At 38.8% G+C, this 21,321-nt stretch overlaps 1 protein-coding gene across 11 annotated transcripts in view; it reads left to right on the forward strand.

Moving 5' to 3' along the window:
- The window catches only part of NAV3 (neuron navigator 3), a 489,648-nt gene that overhangs the window by 46,590 nt on the left and 421,737 nt on the right, over window positions 1–21,321 (forward strand). The gene's annotated exons all lie outside the window — the stretch shown is intronic.

Consider the following 21,321-nt stretch of genomic DNA (forward strand, 5'->3'; position numbering starts at 1 on the left):
ACCCATACCAAGTGATAACAGGAGGCTTCTTGCAACTGGTTTGGTGGGAACCTCAGCATGTTCACCTTTGCTTCTTACGTGGGTGCTGTTAACAGTCTCCTGAATGCAGAAATAGTTACTTCTCTTGTTTAAAATGTTATTTTTGGAGATTTCTTTCTTAGCTATGCCAGAATGCAGCAGAGTCAGCCTGCCCATTGAATTTCAGAGCTTTGTTGCAGGTCATTGAGGTGTTAGTGACTCTCTAGGAAGGTCACAGAGATCACCTGTAATAGAATAGCTCAGAGACAGGGACCGTATTCCTCTTGTGCTGCAGGTTTCAGTTGCACAGAATTTCGATTTTCATCATTTTTTTTTGTTAAATGAAGGTAACTTTTTTCAAAAGCAGAATGAGCCGTGCTGATGATAGCTCTTTTCTTTTAAATTTGTTCCTCAATTTTGCTGCAATTACATTTATCATAACTTTGTCAGTAAAGTTAATAGCAACTCGCATTATGTTTGCTTCTACAAAGTGTTCACCTTTTATCTTGAGATTGTAGTAGAAATTTTTGGATATAAGTATTCATTAAGTATAAAACTTTTGGCAAACTGTTGCTCACGTTTCCCTTTGCTTCTTCACAACATTTGTTATCCAAATGGTGAAGGACAAATAAAAAATTCTGCTGTTATAGAATCGTAAAATCATTGAATGACAGAATAACCAAGGTTGGGAAAAACCTCCAAGATCATCCAGTCCAACCATCCACCTATAACCAGTGTTTCTCACTAAAACATGCTTGTCAGTACAGTGTCTAAATGTTTACTGAACACAAACGTATAGTTATATAAAAACATAGTTGTGTAACTATAGCTTTATCTTGCCATATTCAGCCTTTCTTCTAGGAGAAACCCATAGGAAAAATCTAGGGAGACAGTAGCATCCCTGTGGTAGACTTGCATTTCCTGCAGTGCATATGATTGAAAGTGTCATGAGTAAGGGACATTGAGGTCCCATGGCCCTGATTGCCTGAAGGACACTTGGTCCTGGAATTCCCTGGGTACATGTGACTCTGAAGAAGAGAGTATTGGTATCTACAGAAACTGTCGCCTTTCTGAGCTGTAGCCTGGCCTTTCCTCCTTATCTGTGACACTTTTTAAAAAGATATTATATTGTTGACAAAATCCTTTGGTAAAAAGCCATGGAAGGGTTTCAGTGGCCATTCCTGGTTGGATACCAATAGTGCCAGTCACTGCTGGTGTTATGTAAACTACAGAGATAAAGGCAAATCATAGAATCACCAAGGCTGGAAAAGACCTAAAAGATAATCCAGTCCAACTGTTCACCTACTACCAATAGCTCCCACTAAACCACGTCCCTCAACACAACATCCAGTCGTTCCTTGAACACCTCCCATCTTTTGATCACCTTCCCCAAAATTTGCTGTAAATAATTTAGAAAAGCAAAAGGGAAGGAAAAAAAAAAAAAAAAAAAAGAAAAAGATGTTTAAGGCAGAAAATAAAGCTTGTTGGAATGAAATACAAAATCCCCCATCTCATTAGTACTGAGAGACAAGATACATCCATAAATCAGTTATCTAAATTGAACTGCAAATGAAGCTAATAACAAAATTTACATGGTAATAAGATAAGAATTTAACACAAGATTACAGTGTTAGTGGTAGGTTGTAGGTACCTTTTCTAACTTAAATTCAGGTTTGTAGCTAAGATTTTCTCAAAGGGCAAAATAGTTTTTTATTCTACACCACAGCGACAAAAACTTTGTTCCAAGGGTGCTGAAATAATCTCTTGGAAGTAAACCTTGAACTACATGGAGCTCAAGAATCATTACACCGTAGGCTATTTTTAATTAAGATTTATCAGCATTTTTTGACTGGATTATGAAATGTAAAGCTCCTAGGCATGCTTATGAACAATGCGTGGTAAATACGCTGCTACAGTGTTTTCCACTTCTTTCTTCAAACCCTCCAAGTCTTCAAGTTGAAAAATAGCATTTTACACAGTACCAGCTAAACCTTTGTTATTTAAATATGTGGTACTTAGGGCTCTAATTTTCTGTTGTTTGCACGTGAAGTAGCTTTGCATTTTCCCAGAATTTCAATGCAACTTATCATTATTCTCCTACTCAGCAGCTGGTGCAAATTGATGGATGCTGGCCAGAAGGAAAGGTGGGAGAAAAAGCATAAGCTTCTAAAGAGCATTGCTTCCTTTTAAACAATGAATGCCCAAGCTTCTTTCCCTTTTCTTTATGTGCCAGGCTCGAAAGATGATGCATCAAGCTTGGGTATCTCAAGAATTATTGCAGTTTGGAATGGTACCTAGATTTAAGCGTTTATTTTATGTATGAAATATGTTATGTTTAATTCCCATTGTGTTAAGCGAGTATCTAGGAGAAGTTCATCTAGTTCTAGTTATCTGTGATCCTTTGGGCACTTTAAATGCCACCCAACACCTATGTAAAGACAGCTGAGTTGAATTCCATGTCAGGACAGGCTACTGGCTCCTAGAGAGTGGTTCAGTTTTCCTTGAGGTAAGCATTTAAGTTTGTTGCCTTGACTAATGACTGCAAAGAGAGCTTGAATGCTTTTCAGAGACCCCTAAGTGTAGATGTTTTAATTGCGGATAAATCCCAGTCAAAGCAATTAACCTCACTTCTGATCACAAGTTGGGATTTTGATGGCCTTAGTTGTTAATTTACATTACGAGTATTTAATTCTTGTACAACAGCGATTTTGTTTAACTACAAATCTCTAATAAGCTTGTTCAATTTGATGCTGGCCTTCTTTGTTATTTTCTACGTAATATCATGGCTTGAAAACCTATATGTAGGTGTGAATAGTAGTTTGAGAATACTTAGATTGGTGTTTGAGTTGAAAGTGGCTTGCTGTGAGTAATTTGTGTATAGGCATGCATTTGCTCTCTCCACTCACACAAGCACTATGAGCAGATTTCTTATACTATCTGATTTAATTTCAAATTATACCTGCAGCAGTCTGCGTTATTCTGAAGTGTTTCCACTGAATAAGTTATGCTGAAAACTGACTTATTTTTATATAGTCTTGTTTAAAATGGAGCATGTAGCTGTAAAAATCAACCTAGGAATGGCTTCCCAATGAACTCCACAACTTATAAATTAGCAACAGAGCATTCTCTTTCCTAGACTAGACAGCACATAATGCCTGGATAGCTGTGAATCTATATGCTCCTAATTTTTTGGGCAGTCGCATTATAAAGATCAAAGAAACAGATGAATCCCAATAGCTTCATAAACATGTGAAACACTTAATTTTTTGTTTGTGTTATTCTAATGCAATAATATGAAAAAAACTTTGGTCTGTTGGTTCTATTTTATAGAAAGGCAATTGCTTGGCAGCGATGATATTTGACCAAAAGATTGTGATGTAAAATTCTAACAATAGAATCTGCCAGCTCAGGATGTTTGTTTGTTTACTATCAAATAACTGAAATTAGCTTTGTTAAGAGAGAGGAAAAAACTTTCTGATATTGGCATAATTAGAACTGCAAGGCTAGCAAAGGGGAGTTCAGATTTCCCCCATATAGTAATAAAATCTGAAATTTATTATTGACTATTATAGCAAGGGAAGGACTGAACAAGTAGAATAATAAGGTTTCCTTATAAAAGTCATAAAATCTTATCTGAGGAGTTCAAAACAGCTCTGGGAACTGATAAACTAATTCCACAGGGTTGAAGTTGAGCTTAATTTTGAATATCTTACTCAATGTGCAGTGTACTTTTGGTCTAGGTCAACCAAGAAAAAGCGTTCCATCATTCTGCGTCAGCTCAAAACAGTCTGAAGTGCAATAATGAATGTATACCCAACAGTCAGTGAAGGGAATTGCATCTGCTATAGCACATTTTGTTGTGATCTGAGTGAAGTCGAGTCCGTAGCCCAAACCAAAAGCAAGGTCATGTGTAGAGGTAGCTGCAGTGATTTGTCTGATTAGTTTTCCCTTGGTCTGAACCCTCCAGCAGAGCAGAGAACTGGTGGTTTCATCAGTGAAGTCCTGTGACCATTGCTCATTTCTCCAACCTTGTAAGTAGATCAAGAACAGAATCTGGGAAAGAGTGTGATGACAAGGCATCTCTTCAGGATCATACGATAATGGAAGCAAACAGGTATATTCCTTGAGCAAGGTTCAGTGCTTCTCATTTAAGAAAGTACTAGCTGGTTTTTTTTCATCCTCACCTCTCTGAAGGTCTCTTTGGAAACTGGGCCAGGATATTTAAAGATCTTCTTTCTAGGACTTTGTTTCTGAAAGTCTGATTTCTGCAGATTGCTCTCTTTCTTGTAGCTGACTTCCTTCACTTTAGCTTCACGCTGCCTGTTTCCCACCTGCATCCTTTTTCTGAGTCTCTCGTGAAATATGCATTTTTTGTTTATTTTTTTCTTCTCCAGGTGCCTACAAAGATGTGGTTCTACTTAAGAGAAAGATCCATTCTTTATTTTTTTTTTCTAACATCTAATTTCAAAAATAAAGGTTCTTGTCCATGATTTTACTGATGCACTCTTGAAATTATTTGCCGTCATACAGATGCTGATTAAAGTTTGTCTTCACTTTGTCATGGCCAGTCCTCCCTTGGTTGCTGATCAGAGCAGCTCTGTCACCTGCTGACGGCTGCTGAGCACTAAATGGGAAAGTAGCAGGGTGCCATAGGGATCATCCCTTTCACATATCTTCATTGGTAAAGGCAGTGATTAGAAGCACAGACGAGCCGCATGGCAAATATCTGATTAACTGAGTGACTTTCCAATATGGCACTGTTGTCAAATTGATTCAGCATCCATATGATGTAGTCAGTGTTCCCTATAGTTGTCTAACTGAAGACAGCAGTGGATGATACTTTTGTTTTTTGTTTTTTTTTTTTTAAATACGGATTTCAATTTCAGTCTTTTAACCTCTTCAAGCTGTATTGTTACAGTTAATTTAGTTGTCAGGCTTGTTTCTGGGGTCTGGAATACGTATATGAATACAAAAACTCTTTCACTCTTTTTTGCCCAAACTTCTGTTCTGTTTTTTGCTTTTGATACTTCAGCAGAGGACCATCACATGAGGGGGGTAAAAAAAAACACAGCTATGCAGAACTGATACAGTAATTACTGACATGGGATTTTTTTTTTTTTCTTTTTAATAAAAAATCCCAACTTCTTTGTCACATTTTCCATATTGGATCAGTGATATTGATCATGTGGGATACTGACTCTACCTGTTGAGTTAGGTACCAAGAAATGGCTATGGGGAGGATGACTTCCCAGTCTGAGCTCAGTATGAATCAGCTTTGATACTGGTTGCAATGTCTGAGACCTCTATTTGTTAGTGGTGCTTGCAAGCCGTGTAAGGGATAGAAAGCACATTTCATTTGTGCCTTATTTATAACCACTGAAAATGGAATGAAGGTATTCTTTTTAATGGCCCGTCTCCTTTGTGTATTAGACTGTATGGTGCTTGCTTGCACAAAATCTCAATTACTCCTCTGTGTGCTTCTTCAGCTGAAGCCTGCTAACTTCATTAAATAAACCACTTCACCACTACCCGTAAGAGAATATTGATCATAAATTTCCACTGGTTTGATTGCATTAAAGCTATCCATATGACCATTTTTAGGTATCTTGGAATACAGCTGGACCTGCACAAGTTAAGCTTTTCATTACTTCTTTCCCCCACTCAGTCATTATAGCATGGTAAAACTAAAATGAGTTAGTTATATATAAACACTGGATCCCAGATGTCCCCAATGAATCATAAAGAAAATTCTCTGAGGTGATTCACCAAAAATACTGTCTCTATTTTCTCAGATTAAACAAAAAAATACAATCTGTGTAGAAGACAGTGTTAAAATTCAGCATTGCACGGAAGAATTATATCATGTCACACATGCTCTCAAAAATAGCATCTTGATGGCATTCAAGCAACAGCATTCAACTGTGCATTTTTCACAGTTTTTCAAGATGTTCAGTGGAATTTTATACATAACAAGCAAGCTGAACTCTCTCATACTCTGTGCTACAGGAGGTAGGCTGCAGCCCTGAGACCTGTGAGAGGACAAAGAAATTCATTTTGCCCTTGAAACCTTATCTGCTTTATTTTAATTGGAACAGCTGCGACCAACCTCTATTTCCTCATCTCTTTGAAACCCTCTAGATGGCAGAAAATGTTTCAGGTTGGAGGCGTTGTCCCTTGGAGCCAGATGGCACATCAACCAGTATCCACAATGGCTGAAATTACCACTTCTGATTGAGGGATACTGCAAGTACAGATTTTCTCTGACAAGAGCCAGATTTTACACAGTGGGAATTTGTTGCCTCTTTAACTCTTCATATAGCTCAAGGTCACTGGAATAGGATCTTCCAGTAACAAGTTTCTTTCATAGAGCAGAGAACAAATGTATTCTTTGTTCTTTCCAAGCACGTTGCTTGCAATGCAGGGCAAAAAAGATGAGAGCAAGAGTAGGCATTGGCAGATGTATGCTAGCAGGAAGTCTCTGAGAAGAGGGTTTTGGCTGGTGAAATTTGGCAAAAGAGCCTCTTCTTGATGTCTTGGTGTGAAAAGACAACTCGTGCTTGGGAATCTGTCTCCATGTCTCTTTGTACGTGTGTAGTAACAGCAGGTGGCATATAGATTGTACCACATAGATAGCAATGCGTTCAGATTAGAATGAACTGAAATTCAGAGTGACGCAGAAGGGGATGAGGTGTGCCACAGACTCTTATCTATGGAGTTCTTATCTGCTTTCTGTCATTCACTTCTCAAACACACATGTCCATTTTTGGAATGGATTATAAGCTCACTTGAGCCAGGACATTGGTTTCATGATCCTTGCCAGGATTTTGAATGTGCAGTAGGTAGGTTCTTCTATTCCCTAATTAAATTACCTGATGCTTCACACATTTACAAAGAGCAGGAGATAGGCATTTTGATAATGGGACCTGTGTTTACAGCCTTTTGACTGACAGCTTACTTAGTGTATGTCTTGTTAGTGTTTGAGCTTGGGTTATGTATATGTGTTTGATGTCAGTATTTCCAGTTTTGATCCATAAAGTGGTATTTGACCACTCACTCCAGGATGAAACTATACCAGATGAAGTGCTCCAACTATTTATGTGTTGGGACACTTTATGGAGTTACAGAATTATTTAGAAATAGTTTATTTCCCACATTGTGTGTATGCTGCGGATGTCATGCCCTTAACACTGGCTGTTCCACACTACAGATCCCCTGTAGAGCTGTGCTGCTTCCTGATACAGCCCAAAAGCTCTGCTGACATAAATGAACTGACTGAGGGCACGACAGTGGGGGAGGTGTCTTTTCTAGGGGTTACAGATTGGTTCTACTTTGGGCTTTAAACCAATGAACTATCCCTCTCCTTGTAAATGTAGATGTCTTGCTTTTTTCATGAATAAAACTGATAATGACACGGTGCCTTATGAAATCTGTGTGGTTTGGTCCTACCTAAAACCACTTGTGAAAGCCATTGGCCAAGTTTACACAGTAGTGCCTGGGCAGCTTAGAGATCCTTTCCACTCAGAATTGCTTTATGTAAATGCACCTACATAGCAGTGAAATTGTGTTAACCATTTTAACAGTCATGTGATAAGTGTTTCTAAGACCTGAGGCTTGCTGTGCAGCTGGCTCTTGTGTCACAGTACTTCAGAGAAGATCTGTTAAATACTTGGCTAACTTGTGCGTGCAAAGGTGAGAACCTGGCAAAGCTGTGTTGCATGCGTTTGTGTGGATAAGAACTGGGTTTCAAGCTTGTGCAGATGTTTTGTGACTGTTTTCTTCTTACTACGTATGTGCATATCGCAGCTGAGATCCTCTTTCTGTACGTATATCTGACTCACCAGCGTGCCATGCAAATGTGTCTGAATATGTATCTGCTCCGCTCATTCTCTTTGTTCACTTTAAGAAACAAACGCACACTTATCAAGGGAAAATGATGATGGCAGCAGATCCTTAACTCAGCTTTCCTGCAGTTACTGGAAGACATAATCCACAGTGAAGACGCAAATATGTACTTGTTGGTCCCTCTTTCTACTCCCATGTTTCTTGAACTCATGGGATGTTTTCCTCTTATCACCTTTATTGAGGGCTGCTGTGAATTAAAAAAACACCTTTTTCCATAATTTATTAAAAATGTATTTGCTTCCACATCAGTAGTGCAATGAATATCCTGTCTCTGAGAGTGTGCTCTGCTGTTGAGAGGACAGCAACTCTGACTCAGCTGTGCTAGAATAGCTCCACAGCCCTGCTTCCACAAGGACCACTGTCTGCCTTTCACTCCTCAATGCCTCTGTTTGCTTGTAAAGCAGAGCGGAGCTGTTTAAATGCTCAGTGGCTTCTGAAGACTTAGACACCTGTGCCCTGCTCAGACCTCCAGCCATGCCTGCAGACTCACTGGCTGTTAGTCCTGGGAGCTGCTGTTGAGTTGTGCTCTCACTCATGTAAATGCTGAAGGGATGATGATGTGTGGCTCTAGAGCATGGCGAAGAGAAGCTGGTTAATTTCATCTTTCTCTACTTCTGCCTTTTCCTCTTCTCAGGTTGCCTTGTTACTGCTCTGATAATTGCCACCCACCAGTGCCCTGTTACTGCTTTGGTTTCTGCGGCATCCAGTGGTAAATCCCTGATCCTCACTGGATTTTGCAGGCTCTCCAAAATTACTATTTCTACTAGTAATGCATAAAAAAAACATCAAACTATTCAAAGTCATGTCGCTTTTCATATTACAAAGGAATAACTCTTTATGTAATTGTGCATATATTTATTGTCTGTTTGGTTGTGGAGTTTTTGGTAAATAATGCTATGAATTTCTGTAACTCTTTTTCCCCATTCTCTTACATGTACTTGTCACATTAAAACTTGTTTATTGAATCTTGTTCCACCTTGTACTTTAAATACTATAAACGTAGTCCCTGATTAACAACATAAAATCTAGGTTGCATAGGAGCCTGTATGTATCACTGCAAAGAACGTATTAAACAGAATTTCCTCTGAAGACAGCAATATAAGTAGAGGTACTGGGACTCCTGATCTGCTTATCAAATAGAAATACCATTTTAATGCCTGTAGCTGCAATGAAGTGATATCCTCAGTGACCAACATGCTGCAGTTTCCATGAAGGAAATCAAATTAGAAATGTATGCAAAAATAGTGACAATGCTTGGTATAAATGCTTATTAAAACTTGATGAAAGGGCATGGGAGGAAGTACTCAATTTATAGTTTTGATATTGAAGGTGTTTGTTGGTTTCTTTTAAGAAAAGTGGTGGTTCTTATCATTTTGTTGAGGAAAAGAAAAATCTTCTATGTTTATTTCAGCTCTGGGCATTACAGGATATAATGACTCTTCCCTCCTCTGCTACCAGACTTTGATTCTTTAATCTCTGTCAGTGCAGGAAAGCGAAGTGCTGTCTGCAGAGCTGTTGGATTATTCCCAAGCCAGCTTCTTCCATTAAGAGTATTATTTCATAATATATCATGGCTTGTGACCACTGGTGAAACAGCCTTTGAAGCTAGAGCCATCTCTCTCACTTTACTGGCAAAGACAGTGATGCTTCAAGTCTGTGGTCTTGCTCAGTTCTAGGAAAAGTAATTCATTGTGTCCGGTGGAAGCAGTTCAAAGGAATAGTCATTGAGCAGTTATTTTTTCACAATTACTCACCTATTTCAGACAGATATGCATTGTCTGTGGCTGCAGCAGCTCTTCACTTGAATTCTCCGGTGGTATGAAAATGCACAATTTAAATACTGTGATAGTTTGATTCATGCTTTCCCTGGCATACTATAAAATAGTATTTATGGTGGTAGGGCAAGAACAGTTTTTATGGGTATCCCTTGCTCTGGCTGCGTCTCAGGGTTTAATCACTGCTGTGAGCAATATTCCTGAAAGGGCAACAGGATGTGGACATCCTGATTCACTGAAAGCATTTGCAACAGAATTGTTAAACAGTCAGAATCACAGAATCATAAAGGTTGGAGAAGACCTCCAAAATCACATAGTCTAACCCTCTCCTGCCTCTAATATTGCCAGCTTCTCCAGGAGAATGCTGTGGGAGACAGTGGCAAAGGCTTTGCTAAAATCTAGGTAAGAGTACATCAAGAAATTAGTCTCAGTATATCATGAGTTGTTTTTTGTTGTATAAATGCATTTCAAGCATTTTTTGAGGTATGAGACTACAGTAACAGTTTTAATTGAATAGAAGCATGGAACGCATGTTTTCAATAGTAAGGTAATAAGTTTCTCAAATATAGTTAATTTCTCTGTCTTCTACCATGTTCTGTGAAGCAGAATAGCTGATGGTAAGCTGTCCAGAGTAGTGGTCTGCCTTTGTTCAGTCAGTGTTTGTAATTTTGAAGCTAGGACATTTATAAGTGCTTGCTGCATTTAGAGAAAAGTTACTGAAACACAACTAAATCAAATGCCACTGGATCCAGTGGCAGCTTTGTATATGTTGATGACTTGCATTTAATTACAAATTACTGTAGTCATTTCTTTTTTTCTTTTTCTTCTCCCCTTACTTGTATTTCACTGTATGATGCTGTGTCCTGCAGAGAGAAGGGTTATTTTCCCCTTCTGAAAAACTCAATGTTTTATAATTTAAAAGAATGGGAAGCCTCTTTAATCTCTCTCTCTCTTTTTTTTTTTTTTTTCCAAAAAGATCTAAGTATAGTAGATTATTAAAGTTCCATTATTCTAAAGTGGTAAAAGTTCAGCTATCAGTAGTCATCATAGACCTTAAGTGAACAATTCAAGTCTAGAGATCTGTGTCTATCTGTCATTTATTATTAAAGATAATCATTTGCTTAATTATTCACAACACTGGCATGGATTGATTTCTCTGCGGTCTGGGAATAGAATTTTACTCTGATTTTTAAAGTAATGTAGATAAGCTTCTGTACAGTGTCTCTGTTTGCAGCATACGTAGTTAAGAAAGTTGCTCATTTTTCCCTGATAGCATTTTTGTTAACCTGCTAATAATAGCTATTTATTTATTTATTTATTTATTTATTTTAATACAAAGAACAGAATAGCTCACATTTATGGAGTTAACTTCTACATTTACTACTTCCAAGTAATGTTAAGATCACTTGACAGCCACGGGAAATTTAGGTGGAGGAAGGAAGGTGGGTATGTGATTTTTGCCTCCCTGCCCCCTTCCAGTGTGTGCATAAATTTCTTTCTGAGTCTGTACTGTGTATTTCACTTCAGTTGTTGTGGTATCATGGTATCAGACACAGATGTTGAGAACTTGTTTCTTACAGAGTAGTATTTAGTAGCTATTAAATCTGGAGCGACAGTAATGGCAGCAGACCAGGTTCTATGACCATCATATCTTTGTGCATGATCAGCCTAAGCTGCTTCCCACTGGTGTCTGACAGTTTTTTGTGCAGATCAGCCAGTGACAACATTTCTGTTGTTCACTTCTGGATACTTATTCCGGTTGTGTCCTTAGTCCTGGAAAAAGTTCCTAAAGCTTGCATTGTTTTTGTGTGTGGACCGTGTCTGGTTTTCTGTAGAGAGTCTACATATTTACTGAAATGCAGTAGTATAAGGCAGGATTCCTTTATGACTTTCACCTCCTGTATTTCAGAGCCTGATCTGTGCTGTATTTCAGTAATGGTATTGTAAGGGCTACCTGTTAAAGAAGAACTGAGCAGTGTTTTACTTACGATACAAAGGGGGTTATTTTTATGAGTCCTCCATTCTCCTGGTTGACTATGTGTTTACTGTGAGTGGTAAGTGTTTTGTTGAGCTAATGAGATTATTATTTAATCTGTGTATCCTTAGCTTGGAATCTTTAGAAATGGAATGTCACTAATCATTATTAAATACATGGCACGTAATATTTATGCCTTCTTCACTAGTCTAAAGGTTACAGCTTTGCTTGTAGATGCCCTTCCTCCCCTATCCCCTATAGAAATGTAATTTCCAGGCATCTGGAATTTTGTTCTCCTTGAACTGCCATTGGTAAATATTGGCAAATCTCGAGTTACTTCAGACAGATGTTGATGTCTCCAAGAATAGATTGCGTGAGGCTTTTCTGAGCTGGGCACGGACGCCTCATCACAATAGTCTTAAAGAACATGAAACCTGGCACCTTGATCAATTGTTCACACTTTGTATGTGGCAGCATTCAGTAAAGGTTGTGTGAGGAAGAGGTGTTCGACCACAAATGCAAAAATGATTCCTTTATTGTATGCCCTAACTTTTCCTGAGTATAAAGGCTTCTTGAACCAAAGTCTCATCTGATATTTGTGACTCCCAATAGATGTTGAATTTTAATCAGTGAGCTTGTCTATGATCTTGGGCCCTTTGTTAAGCTTTTAATGTATGTTACATCACGTGTTACTGTGTTCAAAAATCTATTTTCTCCAAACCCAGTGATTTTGTTTAAAAGTTCTGCTTGCTGTTTTATTTTACTGATGCTCCATATCTTATTATAGACTTCTTTTACCGTAAATCATTCATGATTTACTGTCACTATTTTCTTTCTTTCCACACTCAGCCTGAACAGTAACACTATGTGATGTGTATAAAGAGTTACATGCTGATATATTGTCTTCCATTGCAATCCTCCCTACCATTCTTATGGTACTCTGGATAGCTGTCCAAAACTGAATAACTTACGGAACATTTGATGGTGAATCTGAACTACTGTACCTAAATGGTAATAAAAAATTTACAGTCTGTTGCTGGCTGCTGATAGCCAATGTTAGTTTTGGTTATGTTCCTTACTTGAGATCTGAATGTCATTTGCTGTCCTATTGCCCAGTTTTTCAGTATTGTAACAATTTACAACTCCTCATAGCTTTAGTTTTTTTTTTTTTTTTAGAATTGCTCAGGGTTACTTACCATACTTTCCATTCATAATCCTTCTGTCTTAAAGCACATATTATATTAATCTTTGAATTTCTCTTTCCTTTTATTTTGAGATAGCTTTTGCTATGGAACCTTACCACTTTGGTGACCGCAATCCTGCTTACTGATCAAAGTCATTTTGTATATCCTTAGAATTGCCTTTTATTCACATGCTAGATAACTTCTTAAAAGAACACTTAATATTTTTTAGTCTGATATCAATTCTGTCAATAAAGCCATTGGTGTGTATCAAAGATATTCATTTATCTAGTGATGCCGTTCTTGTAGTTCCCAGCAATGAGAAAGATTTAAATGATAGTGTGAATGGGATATGTGGCAGTACTTGGGGAATTTCACAGAAGGGCTCTTTTAAACCTCCTGGGTGAGCAACCATCTGGTCTTGGCAATTTTTTACTATTTTTTATCGATCTGTTCTACAGCTAATTTTCTGGCAGTTCAGTTTATGACAGGCTGTGGTTGCCCCTCCCTGGAAGCATTCAAGGCCAGGCTTGATGGGGCTTTGAACAACCTGGCCTAGGGGAAGGTGTCCGTGCCTATAGCAAGGGGTTGGTGATTTTAAAGGTCCCTTCCAACCCAAACCATTCTATGATTCTATGACCTTTCAAAACCTCTTGGTACAAAAAGAGTCTGATAGCCCTTCTGCTATCTCTAGTTGGCCATAAAAGTTTTGTTGTTTATTTTTGCTTACATTTCTTACACTTCAGCTCCTGACACCTTTCTATTATGATAAACTGGTTCTTGTTTGGAGACATCCAGCAGCAATTTGTATGCTATTACATTGGATGTCTTCTTGTTAAAGAAGGTAGGGAGGACTGTATGAAATCAGAAAGATGGGCACAGAAACATAGATGTTTCTATTTAGTTTGTTAATGACCTGCAATGCTTAAATATGTAAAATCAAACGGAAGAAAAGCACAAAACCTCCATCCTATTTTAAATTATATAGGAGGGCCACTTCACAAGTAATTTTCAGAGACACCTGTATATGTTTATAGACATGCTATGCGGTACCATAGTTGTTCCAATTGTAACACTTTCTTCAATTGGAGCAAGCCGATGCTTTGTACAGGTAAGTCTTGAACTGTGGGGAAACGCTGAATTTGTTATTGCCTCAGCTTGGCTGGGGCAATGAGGACTCTTTACCTGCTGTGGTTGCAGACCAGCTGTGCCGAGGCAAGCAGGCCTCCCTTGGGTTCTTGTGGAGCTGCTGACAAGAATCAGATAGAAGCTCTGTCAAGGCCAGGTTGGAGCCAGGACAAATGTTTTCAGTCCTTAGGGAATTCAGCTGCCAAGCTTTTAGACAGCCTTTGAGCATTTGTGAACTGAGACTTTCAGGAGCACATCTTTGTATTTGATGCAGGCTTTCAGAGGTGCAGAAGGCATGGTCCAGTCAATAGAGCAGCCTCCCAGCCATTTTGTATCCTATATGTTTCAAAGAGCTTTGCCAGCTTGATGACGCATGGTATCCCACCCGGTTTATGGGTTGCAGACTGCACACCCACGTATGCAGGTTTACTGCCAAAACCTTGTGCTGTCTGAAGAGAGTCCACACCAATCTGGCTGGGATACCACACATCTAGTAGTCTGTTTCTTGTTATCCTCTTTCTGGATGCTCCTTTGTCTATTCTCATCTCCCCTCCTCCTCAAGGTGCCTCTGCCTTTCCTCCATCCCACATGTGGTCAGGTGGTAGGTATCATTACTCCATAACCACAAAACTCTTCATTCCAGTGGCTCAAATAATTGTTCTCCTGGACGTCTGACTCTTCAAAGTCTTTGTGAGCTCAATGACTATTTAGTTAATTTTATGGCAGAGTTACATTTTTATTAGTGATGCTGTTACTGATGAACATATTAAGTTGTTACAGTGTTTTGTAGCAGTGTTTGGCAGAGATCATTTCATCAAAGTAGAATTCGTGCAGCTTATTGACTGGAGAAAGACGTGTCTTTAGAGGATTAGTGATTTGTAGAATATCTCTGTATCTAATGAAGGGCTTAATGGATCCTACTTATGCCTATGAGATATTCACGTGCTCAGAAAAATATAATTGGGTTTAAAAAGAGTAGAAAAATAAAGATAATTGAGAGTATACAGTAATGCAATTTGAATATATCCTATTGTTCAATTACTTTTAAATGTTACATATGTTATGGAAGTGAAATTCAGTAATACCTGCTGCTTTGTAAACCAATCAAAGTACATTTTATATGGCGTAACCTTTCTTTAATCTTCATTGTTTTTGCAAAGTTATTGGTCTTTCTTTAATTCGATAGAGGGATGTAGAAAAAAAAAATAATAGTACCATTTACTGAGAAGATAAATGTCTTTTGGTTCCAAATCAAAGGATGACTATAAAAGTTACACCTGTCTACCCAGGAGATCTAATCGCCTTGTTTTTGGTCTGTTTCATTAATGACAAAAGGTCATCTTCCACTGTTTTTTAATCCCAGTTGACTAGAAAAGTCTTAGCAGAGCAAAGAATGTATTTTTATTATGCTTTATACTGGACTATTAAAGTTGATAAAATTTGGCCCCTCATCTGGGAATTAATTCTCCAGATTTGGCCAGTCAAATTACATGGCATCAGTAATTTAAAATGTTGAAGATACTATAATTACAGTGGAACAAATGCAGATAAATATATATATAAATGTAAATATAAATATATAAATGTGTGTATATATATATACGTATATATATATATATTCACACACATATATATTCATGGTGATAGTTTTTGTATTGGAAGAGGAATTCTATCCTATACTGTCTTTTAAAACCCACTGGGCAGAGCTTTCCAACTGGTCTGCATCCCTACACAAACCATTCTTCAGTTATGAAGATCCAATCTAGAAGCAATTTGAGGTGCTGTCGTGAATATTGCCATGAATGAAACCTGAGGACAGATTTCTTGAGATGGGACCCGTTGTTGGTACTTTAGCAGGTAGTGGGCTTTAGGCTCTGCTAACTAATGCATTCCGAAGTTATTAAAGTCATAAATAAATTGGCCTCATAGTGGCTGCTTGCTTGGGGTTTTTGTGGAGGTGGGAATAGTCAAAGGGTTGGCATATTCTTAATTAGCATTAAAATCGAACAGAGAGTTCCCAATGCCTAGTGCTGTTTTGACCACAAATGAAGAACTGATGTAACTTAAAATGTATAATTATTTTTCATTTATTTTTAATTTATGCTTCGAAGCTTTGCTTTCTTTTTCTAATTTCTTCCTTCTTCTGACATATTTTGATCATGTTTACCACCCTGTTCCTTCATTAAAGAAAGACCAATTAAATTTACATTTACTTATTCAGATTCAAAATCTTGGAAAGAGGCTCCTCTGTTTTCTTACAGTGCCCCAAATGACTCTTCAGACATGGTTGAAGCAGTGCAAATGATGAAGAAACACGTGCGTGCTTAAAGACTGAATTAATTACGTTTGGGTTATTCTGTTCTAACAAAAGTCACTCTAGTCTGGACTGAGAGGATGTGGGTGAAGTGCCTGTGACTGTTTGCTGCCTCAGCACAGATATATTGCTGTGCAAGACAGTTGTCGTCTGAAAGAAAATCTATGCTTGGTGCTTATGTGCTCTCTTGTAGGACAGAACCCTGAGGTCTGTGTTTCAGGTTTAAGTGGGGATGAAGCACAAGGCCAAAGTCTGTGTTTATATGGTAGCATGCAGTAAACATGTGGTGCTTCCATCCTGTACCTCTCACACAGTCCCCAAACACCAAGTTGTGTGGTGACAGATCTGCTGCAGAGCAGGAGCGTGTCTGCAGGGAATAGGACTGCTGTGGGAACACATGTTGTAAATGAGGATATTTCTGGCTCTTGGATGTCCTGCATGATGCACTGAGATTCACGTCAGCCAGCACTTGAAAGTTAGTAAGAGCTTTCATAACCCTCCCCCAATTTCCTTTCAGCGTGAAAGGTTCTGAGATGTGAGGGTGGAAGGGGATGAAGAAGTGTGGGGAAACTCCCATATTTCTTTTGATCCATTCATGAATCATGCCTGGCATGAAATGTTCAGACGCTCCTGAGGAATGGAGTACTGGGAAATGTCTCGTCTGTTCCTTATTCATTTCTGGATTATGGAAAAAGGGCATCTCTTAAATGTGATATTTCTATTCTATATCTTGTAAAGGTCATCTTTGCACAAATTTACAGAAAAGATCATATTATTTCTGCGGTGCTTCTGTGTTGAATAGGGAACATCTGACGGAGAGAAACTAAGTTCTTCAGTATTACTCCATTTATTGGTCTGCAGAAAGAAGAGTTAAGCAAGATGATTTGCGATCATGTGTGTAGTTAGCAGGCATGATTGGTTTAACTTGTTTCAATATTGCAAAATTGTTTGAGATAGAAGGTGCCTTTAAAGATCATGTAGTCTCTCAGCTCCCTTACAGGGAGGTGTTCCACCCCTTGGATCATTTCTGTGGCCCTCCTTTGGATGCACACTCACAGGTCTGCATCTCCTGTGCTGAGGACTCCACACCTGGATGCAGTACTCCAGGTGAGGTCTCACTCGTGCAGAGCAGAGGGGCAGGATCACCTCCCTCACCCTGCTGGCCATGCTGCTGTTGGTGCAGCCTAGGATACAGTTGGCTTTCTGGGCTGCAAGGGCACATTGCTGGCTTATATTCAGCTTCCCATCCACCAGTCCTTTATGGCAGGGCAGTCCTCCATGCTTAAATCCCCCAGCTTGTATTGACAGTGGGGGTTGCTGTGACTCAGGTGCAAGACTTTGCACTTGGCTTAATTGAACCTCATGAGGTTCTGCCGGGCCCACCGCTAGAGCCTGTCTAGATCAATGTGTGAAACATAATGTAACTTCATAGAATAGACTGGTTGTTCAAATAATAAGGTTTGTCTATGACAAAGCCCAATTCAGATACAAAACTAATACCTAACTGCAAGTATCCAAGTCAAGAATGTACAACTTTGATGTGTAGGATTTATTTTCATTACGTCATTCCTTAATGGCTGCTAAAATAAATGCCTCAATGGCACTGGGGAGTAATTAGGAACAAAATCTGCTCTCAGTTATTTCCAGTAACTTCAAAATAACTGCAGCATTTTATGGAGTTGCAAGGATGTGATTCATAGTACAAAATAGCCTTTTGCTTTCTCTTTAAATAACAGAAGGCTATTTCAAGTCTGTATATGGTTTTGGGCTTCTCCAGTAGCTGTCAGTGTGAAATTTCTAGATCCTGTGCTTATTTTAGGCCTGCTTTTCTGCACTTGGCAGGGGAGAGATGCAGGGGTGCAGTGGCTGAGGTGGCCCAGGTATGGCTGCTGAGGAAGTCTCAGTATCTGGCTGGTTCTGCCTGAGGACAGAGCCTTTTGTGGCTTGCCAGCCTAGTGCATCATTAAAGTTAGTGTGGGATACAGGGAAGGCACAAGTTTAATTACATTCAGGTTTTTGCAGCAGCTTGCAGTGAGATGGGTAGGAAGAAATCACTGGAGGTCTAGAAGGTACATTTCTGAAGGGTACTGTGATTTCATAGGCAACTGTTAAACTTGGTTTGGCAACTGTTCTACTGTAATGGATAGATGCAGATAGTATCATCCTCTGGACTAAGTAATAACATGCTCCGTTTTGAGAGAAATAGCAGCTTTTAACTATAACAACAACAACAACAAAAATAATAGATTGATTCCTTATTAAAACGACAGCTTTAGCAAATGCTGAAGACAGCTACCCTACGTTTGTGAGCTGGAACTCCATGCTGTGATTGAATAGTCAGCTTAGCTTCAGCTGATTTACTTAACTTGCTAATTTAAGCAGCAGCTGTACTCATAAATAGCACATCAGCAGAAGTAAGTGGGAGCCTGGCTTTTTGGACTATGTAAGGAATTTGTGATGGACCAGATTCATTCCCACTTTTGAGATACCTATAGAGCTACCCTGTATCATGCAGCTATAGGAACAGTTCCTATTTATCAAGCTTGATATATCCATGTGCAGGGGTAATGTTTTGGATAAAATTCCCTAAGAATGCCAGTGTTATTTTGTTATGGGAACCTAAGTCAGTCAGTAAGGCAAAACCTGACCAGATAGTGTGAATGTAATGGGCATAGGGTGTCATGCCAAAGGTTTCCTCATGTAAAATATGGTCCAAAATAGAAGAACTGGAGATTTAGGCAAAGGTTGTCCCAGCAGCAGTTTTAATAGAATCCTCTATTAGAGAAGGAAAGAAGGGGGATTGAGCTGTGCTAACTGGAAAACAAGCGTGGTTTGACTGGAGCTGGGTGATGGGAATTAGAGGTGCCTGTGGTGGAAGCAGCAGGGTGGAGGTAGAGAAGGTCCAGCCATGGTACTGGCGGCTTGAGCATTGCTTCCTATGGCCTTGTCCAGGGCACTGTCAGGAACTAGGATTGCAGTCTCTGAAATCCCAGAAAATCCCAGGAATGTATGCTGCTGGCCTGTAGTTTGTCTCTGCAGGGTTTCTGTCATTTGACCTAATCTGGTCACATTTTGAGTTTTTTTTTTAGTCTGGAAGAGACGAACAGCTCAAAGATTTTAATCCTGGATGTCGTGTATCACAAACTCTACATTAGAAGGTGGAGCTGCACCTCCAACTTTATTTGGTGTTCAAGGGACATTTAGATGTTGAACTAAGGGATGCAGTTTAGTGTGGAAATATTAGAGGTAGGTGGACTGTTGGATGGGATGATCTTGGAGGTCTTTTCCAGCACTGGTGATTCTATGATTCTGGGGGGCGCTTTGTTCTGCTAGGAAACCAGCTTGAAAAAGGAAAAATTTGCAGATGGATCATCTTGGTGTTCTTTCAGACATCCAGCAATCCAAAGTAATTCTTCAAGCATAACCTGAACTTGAGGACAGTTTTGGCCATCATGATGATATTTTTTCATGAATGAAAATTTCTGTGGAAACATTCTATTTACGAAAGTGACTTAAGAGATCCTACAAAAATTAGGATGATAGATGGTTCTGTTGAAGGAAGTACTCAGTGGTTATTATCTGGCAAATGCCCCAGATATTTCCAAGTGCTCTATAGGCAGTTTGACAAAGTACTTGGTTTTCCCACTGCAATCCTATATTACTGAATTCTGCATAATTCTGCATTAGTCTTCTTAATCTGTTTTGATATGTCTTATTGTAATAGCAAGGCAGTAAAAGCAAGGTTTGAAACCTTAGCATTTGGTTCCACTTGTCAGGAGGTTTCTTTTTTTGACATGAAGCAGATTAAAGAAATGATGTATAAAATGGACAATGTTTAAAAATAATTTCTTCTTGAAGAGTAGGGTCTGGATTTCACATTCAGTCTGTCATTGCACTGCTTCAAACATAGTGTAACCCTTGCAGTTCTGTAAGTGAATTTGAAATGCCAAGGTAATTCAAAGTGGTTTTCAGGTGTTTTTTCATCTACAAGGTAGATACTGTGGATGAACTATATCAGTCTGAGTTTCTTCTTATCAGACTATCTGCAACCCTGCCTAAGAGAGGCCCAGACATGGGATGCAGACTTGCATTCAGTATTTTTACAAGGGTGCAAATGAATGCTTCCTATTCCAGGCATCTTTCCACTAAGAAGAGTGGAAACCAGCTATTTTCCTTCTAATCCTTGAATGCAATTATGATTTAAGATGATTCTTTTCTATTTCTGTCATTTGTGGGTGATTTGAATCAAGAAAGTGTTATCAGTTCAATTCCGGTGATATTTGTTGTGGAATCTGGATGTATGCATTTATTGTGGAAAGGATTAATGACTATATATCACAAAGACCACGGAGTATCATTTCTCCTCCATCTTGTCTCTAAAGTCAAGTTGAATCTTTGGCAAACCCAAAGTAGCTGCACCTGATTGAAGGTTCATGTAACTTTTAGAGCAATGGTAGAGAATGTGGAGCTTGGATTTCTCATGGAAGGTTTGTGCTCAGAGCTGCTGGTTCAGCAGGGAGATGTATCTTAGAGGTCTGGCATATCACCGCATCTCTAGTTGTGCCACCACCATCAGCATACCAGAAGATTTCATTTCTTAACTTAACCAGTTCTACCTTCCTACTGCTTCATCCCTGTTCTTATCAGTGTATCAGTAATGCTGGGTCCTTGCATTTTGGACATTGGTTTGTTCCTTGATCTAATTAATTCTTCTAAAAGGCGGCATTATAGGCTATCTAGAAACTCCTCCTTAATGATTTTTGTCCACAAGAGTAATTATTCCTGAGAAATTGAGGAAATATATGACTACTTGGTTCATTTCTTCTGTTTATACCCCTAATAGTATGAATTCCAGGCTGTTAGGATTTCTTTGAAGAGAAGATCAGGTTCATTTTTTCATTCAGGGTACATTCTGTGTGCTAGAATTACTGAACAATTTCTCCCATTTCTATAAGATCTCCATTGGAAGCAGAAATTCTGCAAACAGTTAATTAGCCATCATTCTCCTTACCCAAGATCAGCTATAAA

The sequence above is a fragment of the Coturnix japonica genome, chromosome 1, assembly GCF_054131305.1.
Source record: "Coturnix japonica strain WE chromosome 1, WE-NBRP24, whole genome shotgun sequence".
Taxonomy (NCBI): domain Eukaryota; kingdom Metazoa; phylum Chordata; class Aves; order Galliformes; family Phasianidae; genus Coturnix; species Coturnix japonica.